The sequence below is a fragment of the Meriones unguiculatus genome, chromosome 9 (assembly GCF_030254825.1).
Source record: "Meriones unguiculatus strain TT.TT164.6M chromosome 9, Bangor_MerUng_6.1, whole genome shotgun sequence".
Lineage (NCBI taxonomy): Eukaryota > Metazoa > Chordata > Mammalia > Rodentia > Muridae > Meriones > Meriones unguiculatus.
The window spans coordinates 9,597,875-9,616,088 of record NC_083357.1 but is presented as its reverse complement, the minus strand read 5'-3'; the positions used below and the strand labels follow the sequence as shown (position 1 = coordinate 9,616,088).

Genomic DNA, 18,214 nt, shown 5'->3' with positions numbered 1-18,214 from the left:
TTTATAGGCCAGGTTGTTCTTTAATTCAATTTGCAAATATTTATGAGACTTTTTTTTTCTTTCCTCCCCCCCCCTTTTTTTTTTTTTGAGAGAATGTCTTTGTCAACTTGGCTGTCCTGGAGTTCACTATGTAGACCAGACTAACCTGGAACTCAGAGATCTTCCTGCCTTCTGAGACCTAGTTTGATGATCCCTAGTGTTGGCCCTTCTATAAAGCTTTGATAGAATTTAACAGTGACTCTGTTTCGGCAAGGACCTTTGTGAGACTGTATTATTGTCTCAGTAGCATTATTTGTCTGGGACTTATGTCATTTTAGTAGGTCCTATGTGTAGGAATTTCATTTAGATTTTCCAGTTTGGGATAATACAAGTTTTTGAAGCATTCCCTCTGATTTCTTTGGTATTTGTTGCACTGTCCTTTTTTCAACTTTGTTTAGTTGAATGTTTCCCTTTGTTTTGGTTTGTTTGGTTAAGAGTTTGTCAAGCCTTTTTGTTTTGTCAAAGAGCCAACTTCATTGATTCTTTATATTTTATTCTCCATTTAAAAAGTTCTATCCTAATTTACTTCTGTCTACTGATAATCTGGTTTGTTTTTCCAAGACCTTGGAGTACCTCATTGAGCTCTTTGAGATTGCCCTGCTTTATAAATGTAAGCATAGCTGTCCATTTCCTGTTTAGAAATGCCTTTGCTGTATCTCAAAGGGTCGGGCGATTTGTGCTTTTAATTTTCTTGTAGGAGTTTATAAGGTTTTCCCTTAATTTCAAATATTTAGAGAGTCAGAAAATTCCATGGGCTGCTACGAAGATATTCCCCAGCTGTTGAGTGGAATCTGTCTGGTGTGATTAACTCTGAATTTCTGTTATTGATTTTTTTTAAATATTTTTTAAGCCTGGAGCAACTATGTGTTGATGGGAGTAAGATGTTGACGTCACAGACTCTTAGTGTTTCTACCCTCTTATGTGTAGCAGAACTTTTTTTTAATGAGATTGGGGACGCCAACAGTTAGTGCATATGCATTTCAAAGATGGTATATCTTTTTAAAAATTTTAACTTAATCCTTCCCCCCCCTGCCCCCTAGTGTGTATGTATCACTTACTTGCATGTCTGGGGTCCAAAGAGGCCAGAACAGAGAAGCAGATCCCTTGGAACCTGGAGTTACAGAAGGTTGTGAGCTGTTGTGTTTGTGCTGGGAATTGAATCTGGGTTCTCTGCTACAAGTATAGCCAGTGCTCTTGACTGCTGGGCCATCTCTCCAGCTCAAAAAAAAAAAAGTCTATCCTCTTAATGAATTACAGTGTCCTTCTTTATCTCTTCTGACTAATTTTGGATCAAATTCTTTGATTTTATTTGGGAGTTTCTTAGTGAACTGCCTGTTTTCAAGGCTGGATTTCTGGTTTCATTGAGAGGAGAAAACAAACTGCTATAACAGCAACATCCAACTGAATAAATGTAGAAATAGATTTAAAAACTGGTTAAAGGGAAACTGGAGGGATGGTCCAGTGGTTAAGTGTGTGAACTATTCTTCTAGAAGACTCAGTTTTCTTCCCAGTACCCACATCAGGTTGCTTACAGTCACCTTAACTCCAGCTCTAGAGGGATCCCATATGTTTTGTTTGTTTGTTTGTTTGTTTGTTTTCCCCCCTCCAGGGCACCAGTACTCATGCTTCAGTGTACATGTATGTCCCAAAATTAAAACTCTCATTATAGCCTTTATTACCTTTAAGTGGGTCACATGAAAGCAGCTTCTCCTCCACCACCTGTCTGGAAGTCTTGACTTTTTAAAATAATTCTTTTTGTGCCTTGTTTATTTCATTTCACATGATGTGTATATTTGTTGCCAGTGACAAGATTTCCATTTTTCTTAAAACAGAATAGTATGGCATTTACACGTACAGATTGAGTATCCTAAATCCAAAATTCCACAACTTTTTGAACACTCATGTGATACTAATGGTATAGAATTTCACATATGACCTCATGTGGTAAGTTACAGTGAAAATGCACGAAAAATACTTTTTCTCTCTCTCAAATTGATGTATTTAGTGTGCGTATGTATGGACATGGCTTAAATGTTAAGGTCAGGAACAACTTTCAGGAAGCATTTCTTTCTTTCTGCCATGCTGATTCCAGAGATTGAGCTGAGGTTTGTCAAGCTTGGAAACAAGCTCCTTTATCTGCTGCTCCATCCTGTCAGACCTAAAGGAATTAATGTATGAAATTATCTTCAGCCTGTGTGGATAAGGTATATAGAAGCATGTATTTTATGTTTAGACTATGATTTTATCCTCAGGATTGCTTGTTTCAATATAAGTATTACAAGCCCTGAAAATCCAAATCTCCAACATTTCCAGTCCTAAGCATTTTGAATAAGGAGCGTTCAGTCTGTACCACATTTTCTTTATCTACCCATGTATAGTCACTGAGGTTGATTTCATAGCTTAACGTTGTGACTAGTGCTTATAGTAAACATAGTGCAGATGCTGACATACTATTTTCCTTTGTATACGCACCATGTGATAAAATTGTGGAGTCATCAACAAAGAATTTCAGGCCAATCTCCCATTGAACGTTGATGCAAAATATTAGCAAACCAAATCCAAGAATACATCAAAGATATCATCCACTGTGATCAAGTAGGCTTCATCCCAGGTAAACAGGGGTGGATTCAGTATACAGAAATCCATTAATGTAATTCACTATATAAACAAACTGAAAGAATATCCACAAATCCAGCATCACAGAAGATAGTAGAAGGAAAAATACAACCCAGGAAAGCTAACTACATTCGAGAAAACTCAGGAAATAAATAACCTCACTACAGCAAAACTAAAAGTAGCCAAGCACAGAGACGTATGACCACAACCAACGGCAAAATCAAAGCATCTAACAGCCACTGGTCATTAACCTCTCTCAACATCAATGGACTCAACTATCCAATAAAAAGACACAGCCTAACAGAATGGACGCGAAAACAAGACCCAACCATACAAGAAGCACACTTAAGTCACAAAGATAGACATTACCTGAGAGTAAAGGGCTGGAAGATGGTTTTCCAAGCAAATGGACCCAAGAAGCAAGCAGGAGTAGCCATTCTAATAATATAATAGATTTTCAACCAAAATTAATCAAAAGAGGTGGGGAAGGTAATTTCATACTCAACAAAGGAAAATTCTACCAAAAGACATTACAATTCTGAACATCTATGCCCCAAATACAAGAACACCCACATTTGTAAAAGAAACATTAATAAAACTGAAACCACACATGGATCCCCACACATTAATAGTGGGAGACTTCAACACCCCACTCTCAACAAAGGACAGGTCAACAAAACAGAAATTAAACAATGATTCTTAACAGAGGTCATGAATCAAATGGACCTAACAGACATCTACAGAACCTTTCACCCAAACACAAAGGAATTTACCTTCTTCTCAGCACCTCATGGAACCTTCTCAACTCTAGACCATATAGTTGGTCACAAAGCAAGCCTCAACAGATATAAGAGGCTTTAAATAATTCCTGTGTACTATCTGACCACCATGGACTAAAGCTGGACCTCAACAACAGAAATAGCAAAAAGCCTACACACACATGGAAACTGAACAACTCGCTACTCCTACTTGCATAGGAGCTAAAAGGTGCAAGTTTAAGCTTTTATTAGCTCTTTTCTGAGCTTTTGGGTAGTCCTGGGTATTCGTGGAGAGGTTTTACAGCATACGTAGGAGCTTTAAATAACCTCTGGTCACGTAGTTATCTCTTCTCTCAGCCTCTTCCTTCACAAGCTTTTAGGTCTGTGTGTTGCTTGTTGTGCAGCTGTTATATCGTGCCATGGGGGGCTGCAAGTAAACATTGGCCTCAAAGTGCTTTTCACACACACCGTCTGGGAGACCAAAACAAGGCCAGACCCATCTTTTAGTACCTAATAACCAAAACAAGTGTCAGTGAACTCAGTGGCCAGCTCTTTGATCACCTCTCCTGAGTTGGGGGTGGGGGGAGGCGGTGTCGGTACAGCCTGGCCAGACTAAAGAGGAAGACAATGCAGCCAATCCTGTTGAGACTTGACAGGCTAGGGTCAGATAGAAGGAAGAGGTCCCCCTATCGGTGGACTGGGGGAAGGACATGGAAGAAGAAGAGGGAGGGAGGACGGGATTGGGAGGGGATGAGTAAGGGGGCCACAGCCGGGATACAAAGTGAATAAATTGTAATAAATAAATAAATAAATAAATAAATAAAAAACAAATGTCAGTTTTTTTTTTGATACCAACAACTACACTGATGTGGGTTGATAATATAATGGTTGCAGTTATTTAAGGAAGTTGTGGGTGGTAAATAGGGTAAGTTAAATTGCCACAGAGCTTTAGCAACTTTTGTCTCTCTCTCTCTCTCTCTCTCTCTCTCTCTCTCTCTCTCTGAGACAGTGTTTGGCTCTGGCTGTCCTAGAGCTCACTATATAGACCAGGCTGGCCTTGAACTTGAACTCAGAAAGATCCACTGCCTCTGCCTCCCAAATAGTGGATTTAAATGTGTGTGCCACCATGCCTAGTAGCAGCATTCCTCTTTATTAAGCATTTTTTCTGGGTTTTATAAGATATTGATTAGATTTTAATTTGTTATAATACTGATTGTGATTGTTTTGTTCTGTTCCTCTGTTTTGTGGTGACATGGAGGTTTAGTGTTCTTTACAAAGCCATATTTTTTATTTCATCCCCAACTCTTTGAATAAGCTTAATAGAAAGGAATACAGTATTCCTTTCTTCTGTTGTTTGTTTGGTTGGTTGTTTTGTTTTGTGTTTTAGGGTCCTCTCTTCCCCTCTCCCCATCCCAGACAGGGTGTCAGCATTTAAAAAATGATGCCACACTTACACAGCAGATTTGATGTAAAAGAGTTTATTGGGTGGAGATGGAGGGGAGGGGGAAGGGGGCGTGGTCCCAGGAAAGAAAGCGAGGCAGAGAGAGTGGGGGGGGGGGAGTGGCCAACTACTGGTTATATCTGAAATCCCTGGCCCAGATGATGTCATAGGACACAGGTACAGACATAGGACATTGTCAGGACCCTAAAGATCCCTAAGGATAGGCCAGTTGAATTGCCTGAACAACATCATTCCTCTTCTTTTGTTTAGTTAAAAAGAAAAAAAGAGCCAGGGAGGAGTGACAAGATGGGAATGAGGATGGATGTTGGACTGCTTCTCAAACAAGGCAAGTTAAAGTATATAAATGTAGGTTCATTGGAAGCAGCTCTTGGTCACCATGCAAAGGAGTAAGAGATAGAGAGGAAAAACGTAAGAACACTAAAATGTCCAGATTATAAGGTGAGGAGGAGAGGAAGCCCCTGCCCTGGAAAGTTCAGGGTAGAGGGTGGGGTTTGTCAGCCATGCCCAGCAGCAGATAGAGACTGAGGATTGCTGGGAGAACCTGGAGCTGTTTGTCCTGGGCCTGAGACACATCATTCTAGCCCTTTGTTGCTAATAAGTGGGTAATGGGCAAAGAAATCAGTCACCTTTCGATAGTTCTGCTGACACTAGGACGGTGACAGGAAGGCCAAAAGGCTGAAATATTGGCCCAGCCCAGGAAGAGCACGCTGTTTTGTTGCTGTCCAGGGTCTGTGAGAACATCTGGCGGGTAGGGAAAGTAAGTGCAGGCCCAGCTTGATGGACACTGTGAGGTTAGACTGGGACACCTGTGGGTATCTGTTTTGGTGATGTCTTGGATGTAGGAAACACCTGGCAGGATACTGGAACAAATATGGGCAGGAGACAAAGTTAAGTAGGTTAGGGAGAAAAAGAATTTTTAGGTATACATTTGAAACTCTTGGGAGAACAAGCAAAGAGAGGAGGTTTTGGAATGAAGAGAAGCTTGAACGTAGGACAAACTCCATTTACCTGATACTCGACAGTTATTAAAAAGGTTTTATATCTGTCATCCAAGGGAAATTGAGGCCAAATTTGTTCACAGAGGCGTATAAGCTTGGAAGCCCTTAATGCGGGTGTTAGGTGTAGAAACCTGAAATTCTCCAGAAGGCATCCCAGAGGAGAATCTGGAGGAATGGACAAATGGACTATTCCCATTGGACAGGTAGGAGTCAGTGACCTGTCAAGATGTCCCAAGAGCAAGGTTTGGCTCAGTAAAATAGTATGGTACAATCTGTCCCAACAACTCAGACATGTGAGAAGGGGAGGGAGTGACACTGTGCTGGTAGAGAGAATATCTCACCCAAGGAGAAGGTCCTAGATAAAGGGTTTGGATTTAGGTTGGTGAGAGCAGTAGGAAGTGTTTGTGCCAACCAGAAGTGAAGACTCACCAATCAGCTGGTGTTGGGTGCAGGAATGTAGAGATCCGGTGGCCAGGAAAGGGGAGTCCCAAAACCAGGGAAAGGGGAAGGAATCCCAACCTCTGAGACTGGGAATAGATGGGAAACTTAGGCTGTTGACCTGAGAGGTGGATTCAGGTCGATTTTCTGTAGCTCATAAGAATCTCTTTTAAGTTTACAAAGGAGATAAACGTTATACATATTAGCATCACCATTGTAATTTGCAGCAAAATATTCATTGCCAAAAAGGCAGTAGATATACACTTTTGTGTTAACAGCATAAATACTCTTTAAGGTGAGTTCTGGAAAGGCAGAAAACTTCCATGAAGTAGAAGGGGCAAAAACGCACTTGATCTTAACCTTTAGTATGATTACACATTATGGAAGAGAGGCTTTTCCTCTCTGTCCAGAAGACTGGATGTATATAGATCTAGCACACCGAGAAATAATTTTTAAGTCTATACTTAAAAGATAAATCAAAGGAAATTTAAAATCTTAAGCTTGGAACCATGATAGTGGATCATATAGTGGAATGGTTTTTTGTTTGTTTGTTTTTTATCAGAATTAGATTAATAAATCAGAGCTCTAGTGATAAATGTCCAATCTCTGGACAGTTAATTCAACAGTAGCATAGCAACAGGGGGATGAAGCATTTTTATTTATTTAGGATACCTTAAATCATCTTAGACCTTTTAACGTTAAATAACTTGCATTTAACAATCTTAAAACATTTTTAGGTCTTCAAATACTCTTTTAGAAGCTTCATAACTCGAACTTCTGTACCCATAGGGCTTTGTATCTAATTATTTACCATGAGACATGAGTGAGACTGCTGTGAACATTTATTGTCCTTGAGCTAAGGAATGGGAAAAAGTTACAGCTGAGACCTGGTGTTTTTGAGTCTGATAACAAGTTAGACTGTGTCTAGACCTGATGGTAGTAGCTCTAGGAGCGAGGCTTAAGGCCTTGTCTCCTGCCTATGAAGAGGACTGAGAAGGCATCTGAAGCCTTCTGTGACAGAGGTTGGCAATATGACCGTGGGGCCCGAGTGTGAGATTAAAACAGACTTGGCAGTGTTATCCTGGGTGAAGTTGCTCAATCTAGAAACTCTTTGTCTTCTGCCAGGCCAAGGAGCTCAAAGGCTGAAGGTGTCTGTGCTCTTGTGCTGGCTGAGCCTCCATGGCTGGGCCCAGAGGGTAGGCCTGCATGGGAGCATTTTGATTTCCAGAGGCCAGTCTGCTGGCAGGCAGGGCATGGCTTGTTGAGGCAGCTGTGGGATCAGTGTCCTTTTTGGTTGCATTTGAAACAGATACCTGGCAGAGTTGACTTTAGCTCTACTACCCTGAGGGATGGGGCATTGAAGACCTCTTTCTGTGTGGGAATGCCAGCAGCCTCAGAGCAGCAGCAAAAGTTTGGAGTATAGTTTTATGCTGTAGCTGAGCCTATCAGGAAGGCTCCTTTTGGGCTTAAAAAAAAAAAATCAAAATTTCCAATTCCTATATCCGGGGGTTCAGTGACTATCCTTAGCTGTTTAGTTAAGATGGCAGTGAGACTATGCCTGCATTTGTAGGCTATAAATATATTTTGGACATGTTAAAGGACTTGACCATCTATAAGATGACTGACTTAACTTGGCATTTGTTAACCATTAAATATTAGGACTTTAAGTTTTATCTCTGTTAAGTTGGAATCTTAAAAAACATAGTCCGTAAAGAGAGAGCATAACAGTTTTTTTGTATAATTTAGTTTATGAAAAGTCCATAGCTTATAAGAGTCAAAGTGTATATTATAGATAAATAATATTACTATATTTAAAAAACAGAACAAACATATTATAACTTTTTTGAGAGTGAAGATAGAGCATAAGTTTTAACATTGTATCATATAGTTTAAGGGTATCTAGGCAAAAGCTTTTGCCTAGTAATCCACAAATTAGAAGTTTTAGAATTAGCAATATAGTAGAATAGTATAAAGCAATTTTAAAATTACAATTGAATTTATTATATCAAATATATTAGCCAGAAAGCCTAGTGGTGAATCCAGATCACAGGCAGCTGATGGCAAGTAAAATGGCATTTACTTACTCATTTAGGAGCTGGTAAAGACATGGGCAGTTAGACATACATTTTAAATTAGCTTGTTAATCTGGATAGACCTTTATAACCTTGAAATTTTGGCATCATATAAAAATTATTTTGAACCATGGTTGAATCATATATACAGCATTTTGTAAAAATATAATTTTGAATTTTTATAAAAATTCATACCAATTAAAAATGAGACTTGCTTTGTTATTCTAAAAGGAAATAAACAGTTAATTAAAATAAACAGATGTTAGAAATACATATGAGAGTTTGAGTTAGATTTTTAAAATTTATTTTTAAATTTATTATAATTTATTCACTTTGTATCCCAGCTGTAGCCTCATCCCCTCCCAGGCCTGCCCTCCCTCTCTCTTCTCGTTCCATGCCCCTCCCCTAGTCCATTGATAGGGGAGGTCCTCCTCCCTTTCCATCTGACCCTAGTCTATCAGGTCTCATCAGGAGTGGCTGCATTGTCTTCCTCTGTGGACTGGTAAGGCTGCTTCCCCCCCTTCCCCCCTTTCAGAGAGAGGTGATAAAGAGCTAGCCCCTGAGTTCATGTCAGAGACAGTCCCTGTTCCCCTTACTAGGGAACCCACTTGGAGACTGAGCTGCCATGGGCTACATCTGTGCAGGAGTTCTAGGTTATCTCCATGCATGGTTCTTTGTTGGAGTATCAGTCTCAGGAAAGATGAAGTTAGATTATAAACATCATATCCAATAAGGAAATTATAAATTTTTAGATAAGTTTATAGTGTTAGCTTAAGATTTTTTCTTTGAGAGCAGAAAAAGAAATTAGACGATTTTTATTTAGTGGGATAGCAGGCAGAGGGAGACAGGACTTTGAGAAGAGAGAAATAGTAAATCACAGGAAAAGTAGGAAGGGAGCAGTGACCTGGAAGATACTACAGTTTTGCAGCTCTAAAAACAGTACAGTGGAATGTAGACATGGCTCATCTTCCCTATCCGAAAATCAACATGGTGGTTCGTCATTTGTTTTGTGCATCTAAGGCAACACAGTGGAACCCATCTCTTACCTGGGGTGCTTGTTGACCGGATGGCTGTCCCTACCAGTTTGAAACTCTCCAAGTGGTTGGAAACTCTTCCTGCATGGCATATCTGCACAATTGAAAGCCCTCCTCTGCAAGTGAGCAGAGCAAGCTCTCAGAGCAGGCATGTAGCAGGAGATTGAAAAACCTTGTGCAGCGAAATTTAAAGTTGTGTGAAGCTGTGGTGGAGGGCAGATTTAAAACCATGCTTGCGTGCACTAGGTCCCGAGCCATTGCTCACCTAACAGTGATGGTTTAGAAGCAGGTGGTATGCTTTTTTTGGTTTTGATCTGTTGGCTCAGTCTCCTCCTGCTGGTTCTAGAGCAGTTCTAGTCCTAGACCAAGCCAATAAGCTGGTGGGGGGGGGGGGGAGGAAGCAGCCCAGGCTCCTTGCATCCTGCCTTATCCCTACATGTAGATAGTCTGGCGGGACTATCAAGAGTTGTCAAGTTGGCTCCAGCCTCTGTCAGGGGCAGGCGTGCAGGCAAAGCCTGAGCAGATGAGGGTGTCATTCATTGTGGGCTGAGCTTGAGTCTGAGCAGTCGGGAAGCGGCACAGATGCATGCAGCAGCAGTGGTAGGTAGGGACCGGTGAAAGGCAGAACAGACGAGAGAAAGATTTGTTGTATGCAGGCATGAAAGAGAATAGGGTCCCAGAATGAAAACTATGGGATTGCCCACCGGGCTATTGACACCAAATATTACTATTTATATAGAAATGATGCCACATGCAAACAACAGAACTTACGTGAAAGAGTTTATTCAGGGGAAGGGAAGCAGAAGAGAGCTTTAGGGCCTGAGTGATCCATGAGGCAGAGAGAGAGAGAGGTGGGGAGGAGGTGCCCCAGCAGAGAAAAGGAAGAGAGCAAGAAAAGAAGAGAGCCAGGTAAGAGGCAGGTGTCCTTTTATCCTGGGCCCCTGTGGGCAGCAATCAGTGTTGACATCGCAGGTGCCTAAGCAACCTAGAAGTGGGCTACTGCATCAAGATTTATGAACTAACACTGCTTTTCTCTTTGTAGCCCTGGCTGTCCTGGATCTCACTGTGTAGACCAGGCTGGCCTCGAACTCAGAGATCTGCCTGCCTCTGCCTCCCAAGTGCTGGGATTAAAATTGTGTGCCACCACACCTGGTTAAAAATCCTTTCTTAATGTGTAAGAATTATCTTCTCATCCTCTAACATTGTATCTCCACTTACTAAGTGTTTTACTCTTCTTTTCACTAATGTTTCACAGTTTGTGTTTTACATGCTGGGCAAGTGCAGTTTGTAGAGGACCATTATGAATGGTACCTGGAAAACTTTTGATTTCTACTCCTCATTGCTGTTACTAAAACTAACAACATAGGACTTTTAATAAAAAAGCTACCGAGGGCTGGATGTGCTAGTGCACACCTTTTTTCCCAGCACTAGGAGGCAGAGGCAGGCAGATCTCTGAGTTGGAAGCCAGCTTGGTCCACGAAGTGAGTCCAGGACAGCCAAGGCTACACAGAGAAACCCTGTCTTGAAAAGTCAACCAAGCAAGCAAACAAAAAAACAGCAACAACAACAAAAAGCTCCCTACTTTGTTCTAGGAGCCTTTTAGTAAATGTGGTGTAATTTTCTACAGAGACAAGTATGTGCTCTGCTAATCATGTCATGTTTGCTATCTTAGAAATTAGTCAGCACTTTCCTGGCACTTCTACATTTCCTTAAATAATATGTAATTCTCAGAACAGTAAAATTAAGTAGGAATCTGTTTTCCCTGCTGTTGCTGTTTTTTTAATGGTAAGGTCTAATAATGTTTATTTTTATAGTAGTAATGATTATTACAGCAGTATATCTAGCCCACTATCATAATCAATAAAGGATACAGACACCTACTAGATTTTGGAATTGCCTTATTTCACCTGGAGCAGGGCAGATATTAACTCTCTAAAGTACCTTTACCTCCCAGCCCCATCTCAGGCCACGTCCCATCCGTAATTCCATAAATACTTGCTTATTCTTCACCTGGGACAGTTCCTCCATCCATGCTGGCCATGTGCTTCTTTCCAAGCTCAACCATGGTGCCTTCTCTGCTTTCTCCCTCTCCCTCTTCCGGTTTCTCTCTCCTCCCCAGGATCTTCCTCTCCTCCACGCCTGAGAACTCTAGCCACGCCTACCTCCTTCTGCCCTGCCCAGGGATAGGCCTTTTAATCAGGGATAATTTCTTAGGCAAGGTTACAAACATCATTTTGAGGTACAGGAGTGTCTGCTCATCTGGGCAGCAACCAGATCTTGGGGGCCAATAATTAGCCTCAGAGTACATAGCACCAGACCAGCCCCCAACACACTACTATCAGTGATTGACTGGGATGTCTTGTAATTCCAGTCATACTAAATGTATGTATGCCTTTCTTTCCTTTGGTGATGTGTGCATATATACCTCTATGAAAGCACTTGCTGCTTTATAGTTTACCTTTCTTCTCTAAGAGAAGAAAGGTAATATTTAGGAAATAGAAATGTTGCCTCTAGGGATTTTATGTTGTGGACTCTTGGTATTAGGTTGAACTGTGTAAAATTGCTCATTAATTTATAGGCTGCAAATCTTGTAGAAACAAGAGTATCCAAAAATTAGGGGACGTTATGACACTTCTTCTGACAAGATTTAATATAGTATGAAGTGTTCATTTGTGAGAAAAAGTCTATCACTGTTTATGTTAAGCAGAGCACAGAGCTGATACATTGATGTGAATGAGATATGATCCCTGCTCTTGAATGAGATGGTCTCTCAAGACTAGTCCTTTACAGTCTTTTTGTGTGTTTAACTCCATGATTTAATCTAGCAATAGCCGCATTTTTAATCTCAGGTTGAACCCACAATACCCAGTGCCTTGCACTGTAAATCATTTTGGTAGTAATTTTGAGAACAGATCACTGAGAAATGAGACCTACTTTGCTACATATACTAATTTTGTGTAAGAAGCTGCTCTACATATGTCATTTTTATATATGTGTGGGTGTTTTCCCCGCATATATGTATGTGCCCATTACATGCACACTTCGTGCCCAAAAGAGGGCAGAGGATGGTATCAGGTCTCCTGGAACTAAAGTGACAGAAAATTGTGATCTACTGTGTGGTTCCTGGGAATTGAACCAGGTCCTCTGGAAAAACAGTTAATAGTCTTACCTGCTGAGCCTTCTCTCCAGCCCCCTAAATACATTTGTTTAGCGGTTTGTAACTTAAATACTTAGAGTAACAGGTGCTTTCCCTTTCAAAATACATATTTCAACAAAAGAGATGCACGACAATAAAGGAAGCAAAATAGGACGGTTGTGTATCCTGACTTTGTTCTTTTTGCCTGTTCTTTTTTCACTGTGAAGCCACAGTCCTTTTGTTTCTGTGTCTCAGCTGTTGAGTGGATCTTTTACTATCTATTCTTCACTATACTGTTATGTATAACAAGGTCTGGGAAAAGAAGTGAGAGATTTTCTATAAGATTCCTGAAACCAAAAATGAAATTCTTGTTCATTGCTGTAATTTTAGAACTTCACATATAAATAATTATGAATAAGCAATGAGTTGAATAAGTATATGTGGGGACAGATTGTTAGACCACCTGATTTGGTTAGAGTAACAAAATTGATGTTTTTTTTATACATGTTGTTTAGTAAGCATCAAAAGAGTCACATACTTTTTGAAGTGATTAAATTATGTCTGTCAGTGCTGTAATAAAGGTGCTATTATTTTTAATCAGATTGAGCTTGACTGTGAAAAATGTTAAAATCATTAGTACCAAAGTTGAGTGTGTTGGCTGGCACATGCCAGTAATGTTACTAGCTAACGGGGCTGAGAGAGAAGGATGAGAAGAGTTCAAGGCTTGTCTGAGCCTGTTTATTTATAACAATGTCAACCTTTAAAGTTGTCCTCAGCCATGTTATGCATGTGTGTAATCCCAGCTTGCTAGAAGCCAAGGCAGGAGGAGGGTTGTGAGTTTGAGGCCAGTTTGAACAACATAATCAGACTTTTGTTTGTTTATTTGTGCTGAAACTTTATTGGAAATTTATGTTTAAAATACAAGATTTGAAAAATACTTTTGTATTGGTAAAAATAATAAAAGTACTGAAAATATTTTCTTTTGTATTTGCTGCCACCAAGTGGCAAATTAATGACATTGCTAAGTTTGTTACATGTGTAGACAATGTATAAAAAATATTGCTCCCTCCCCTTTTGATTTTATTTTACTTTTTTTAGTTGAGATTCACTATATAGCTCAAGCTACACATGGTAGCTCAGGCTGGCCTTGACCTCACAGCACCTTGAGTGGTAGGATTTATAAGTGTGTGCTACCTACCCAGCCCCTCTGATACTTTGAACTAGTTTGATTTGTTCATATTTTTAACAAAGGATAAAAAAAGTGTTTTAATACTTTACAAGCCATATCTTAACCTTCTTGCACCAGCGCTAAGATCATTTCTATGTTCTTTGTACTTGGCAAAGGCTTATTAGGACATTTGTTGCTAGTTACTGTTGACAAAGATGTTAAAAAAAACTGTAAGATTTTTCTAGTGTGGTATGAAATATGGCTGATGCATATTATTTTACACAAGTTTAATTCTGACATGTATTCTTTAATGATGTTGCACACAAGTAACATAATTTTTTGAACTGATTTTACTTATTTTGAAGATAAGCCACTGGCTAAATTAACTAGGGGACAACTTTTATTCTAGAAAACTTATAGAAGAATATCACATTCTTAGAAAAAAAAAGAAACTCAAATGTTTAATGTTGGGAAATGGGCTGCACGCAACCCATGCATGATGGGTGTTTTTGTAGAACTGATGTATATTCTGAGTGTCATCAGGGCAGTGTGAAGCTGTGGGCAGGCGACTCTCCAGAAGCACGCTCACTTTTCCAGCACGCAGCTGTCCTTACGCCCTGGGAAAACTCTTCCTTACTAAACTCCTGCTTTGTTTCGAGGGGGAAGAAGCAAACTAACAAATACATAATTGAAAGTTTTTAGAGACAGATACAGAGAAAATATATAGCAGTGTTCAATTTTTGAGAGATAGTGTAGTGAATTCTTAAATTTATAAATTTGAAATTAATATTTCACATATAAAGATATAAACAACATTGTATGCATCACTGACAGCCTCTTAGCTATGACAAACCATGTGTAAACAAATTGGCAAAGTGGCTGAATATGTTGTCAGAAAATCTGTTTGGACAGAATTTTTGCTTGTGTGTGTTTAAGATTTAAGAAGATAATTTGTTGCCACCAGTTCTGACAGTTCTGAAAAGAAAACCCATATTTTGGGTTTCTTCAAGAATCCAGTAAGAATTAGCTTTTATAGAGAGGCATTCTTTAAAAATATTTTTCTTAAAATGTGTGTGTTATATGTAAATATGGCATACATGCATCTGTAATCCTCATAGTTGGAAATTGGAGGCAAGAAGATTGAGGATTTGAGGCCAGCCTGGACTACTAGATTGAAAAACTCAAAAAACTCAAAACAATAAAAATAACTCAAAAAAAGGGAAGGGAAAACATTATATATAAATTAGTTTTTTTATAGAAGGATAAAAACTAATTTCTGAATCGGTAAAAATCAAAGTACATTTTGTAGCATTTAATAACTCAAGTGTTTTCTTAAAGCACATAGCCCCTCATTTTGAGGGCTGGCGTATTCTTGTTTTTGATGTCCATTCTGTCACAGGCCAGTGATTGGAACTCAGATAATATGAGTACTGCCTCCACTAGAGGAAGATAGTGTGGGAATCCCTGTCAGGCTAGGCTGTGTAGCCCTGTGTAGTAATCTGAGAGGCTCCTGGACTTGGCTGTTTTGTTGCTGCCCACGCCTTCTTATCACTTGGCTTTGCACACGGTTGCATGTGCGTTAGTACTTTATGTCCGTTCCGGTTGGAGACATGCGCAGTGTCGAGCCCCTATCGGTGGAAGACTTAAGGACGCAACTCACTAATTCTGATAGATTTGCAGTGAAAGGGGGCACATGAATCTTACTTGTTGTTCTCTTTGTCACTCGGAGAAGAAAATACTAAGTATCTGAAGACAATGAACAGTGCTCCAGATCTGCTTTATTTTGTCCTGTAAAACCAGTAGACTTTTGCATCCCATTGCCCAGCTGTCCATTACTTTTTCGTTTTCTTACATGTTAAATGTGGTACATCCTTTAGTACATCCATAGTAATCATGAGGAGTCTTCAAGTTTGTGAATGTCTCCTGTGGTTTTAGTGAAAGTGTCTGAAAATATTTCTCAGACTCCAGAAAAGAAGCATTTAGGCTGAGGGCAATAGAAAGGCACACAAGTTTGATAATCATGCTGCTGTTTGGTAAATAATTTTAATCGGAACAAATTGTAGCAAATAGCATATTACTAGCCTCTCTGTCTCTGTGTCTCTCTCACACACACTTTGTCTATTAATAAGTGTTGGAGACTTGAATTTCTAAGCTGCTTGCTATTCTTTGTAAAAGTTGTAGTTCTTACCTTTTGCCACTGGGTGGCGCATTTGCATTGTTACTGCAAGCCCTTTCCAAATTTATGTGAGGGAACCATTCAAAAACCCATAGTAAAATTAAGGTGGTGAGATAGTTTGTCATACAGTTATGTGAGTTTAACAAGATTCAAAAAAATATCTTGTGAGATACTATGCAGTTAAAATGTGTGTGTGTGTGTGTGTGTGTGTGTGTGTGTTTATTGACAATATCTTGTTATGTTATCCCAGGCTGGTCATGAGCTCTTGGCAAAACACCTGCCTTAGCCTCCCAAATTTTGGGTTTATGGAATGTGCCAAAATACCTAATTTAATTTTTTTCTACTTCAAGGATAGATCCTTATATGTGAGTGGGCCTTAGTTTTCTTTGTAACAGTATGATGTTTCCATTTAGAAAAATGAGAGTCATGGCTTTAAGGAATAATGTTATTCAGAAATAAATATGTGAACTATGAAGGCGAGACTAACTAACCCATAATCTTGCTATGGCTTAATTGGTCTGTTGTTGTTTTTTTTAAAAACAACGAAAATCAAAAGAACAAAACACACACACACACACAGAGTCTGTCTTTGGGTTTTGGAGTCTAGTTCAATGTTAGAACATTTATGTGGAAGGCCTTAGTTTAATCTTCAGCACTCAGACTTTCTGTAATAATTAAGACTGTCTTACATATACATGCTGTAAATGTTTTATTTCATGTGACATTTTTAAGAATTGTGTTGTGGTTTTAGAAATCCCCTGACAAAGGAGCTGGTATGTAGCTCGGTGGATAAATGGAGTACTTGCCTAATGTTTGTAAGGCTCTGGAGTTCAGTCTCCAGCATTGCAAGGGCAAAAGGGGATTTTAAATATCAGCTACGTGTGGATCATGTGGCACGTGTTACATCTCAAATTATTCTTTTATTCAGCATTAAGGTTCTCTTCATGTTCTTTCTGGTGTTTCATAAGATCTTTCTTACCATGCGTGCTGTGTAAGCTTCATATTATTTCCTATGTCAACATCTTTGCAAGTGAAAATGCTAGCCAAAAAGTTTGAAAGGCATATTGATGCTCTTGATAGCTGTTGGCAGATTATTTTTTCCTCCAGAAAAGTTGTTCTAAGTTGCCACCTTTCACTGTCTTGTGGTCTTTGGCTTGGGTGCTGCAGTAGCTTATTGGTGCTTGCCTCTTCTATAGCGGCAGCTCATGTTTAGGTCACCGTTTAGTAATGTCCATACTGAGGCGTTTGTTGTTGTTGTATTTTATTTTTTATTTTAGGTTTTTTATTTATATATATATATAAACTTGATTTTCACTTTTCAACTTGGTTTTAAAGATATGTTCCATCATTCTGCAGATTAAATTGTATTTTCTGTATTATGACACTCAAGGCTCTTCATGTCTTAGCTGCTAATTTTCTGCCTTATTTTATATAATCCTACTATATATTCTGTGGCTAAAGAAGTAGCTGGGAAGCATTCCAGGCAGAAGGAAGAGCACGTGTACAAAGCAAAGCTGTGTGGAGTGGTGTGTTTTAATTGCAACAAGTTGGCATATGTGAAACTTGAGTTGGTAGTGATAGAATTCATTTTGACTATGTGTGTGTTACACCTCAGAGAGGTCAAAGAAAACTCATGAGCTTGGTTCTCTCCTCCCATCACATGGGTTTTGAGGATCAAGCTTAGGTTGTCAGGCTTGTATCAAGCGTCTTGATACCCACTGAGCTATATGACTGGCACTGAGACAAATATCCAGATGGACTGGGTAGTGGTATTTGACAGGTACAAACAACAGGAAATAGGAAGATCACCTAGTTAGAAGGCGTATGTCTCAAAAGGATATTGCTTTTATAGGCAAGTGTATTGGTAACATTGGGAGACTAAAGTGGAGGACTAAAAGCACTCTATCTTTGCCCTGTCTTTCTTCCCATCATGAAAACACAGGTACTCTGGAGATAGCAATGAGTGTGAACAAAGCAGTAGCCAACAATACAGAAGACCACTAGAGAAGCCTGAACTTAGTGAGTTCTCTGTTTTCATAACAGAAGGTAAAATGGCCTTTGTAGGGTAGTATAGATTCAAGAGTTATACACGAGTTATGCATAAGAACTTTTGATCTTATTCAGAAATTAAATGAACACTTTGAAGTTTGTCTTTGTTTCCTTTTAAAAGAGTATAACCAAAATTTTTTAATAAGGCTAAACAGCAAATAAGGCTTTTTAGAATATACCGTATGCCTAAAGTGAGGAAGATGAAAGGGAAAACTGTTCTAATAAGTATATACCACTACCATATTTTGAAAAGTAAATTTATTTCTTC

The 18,214-nt window shown here is 39.3% G+C and overlaps 1 protein-coding gene across 6 annotated transcripts in view; it reads left to right on the top strand.

The window, feature by feature from the left end:
- Ankrd28 (ankyrin repeat domain 28) overlaps positions 1-18,214 on the top strand; it is a 147,624-nt gene that overhangs the window by 30,543 nt on the left and 98,867 nt on the right. The window lies entirely within an intron of this gene.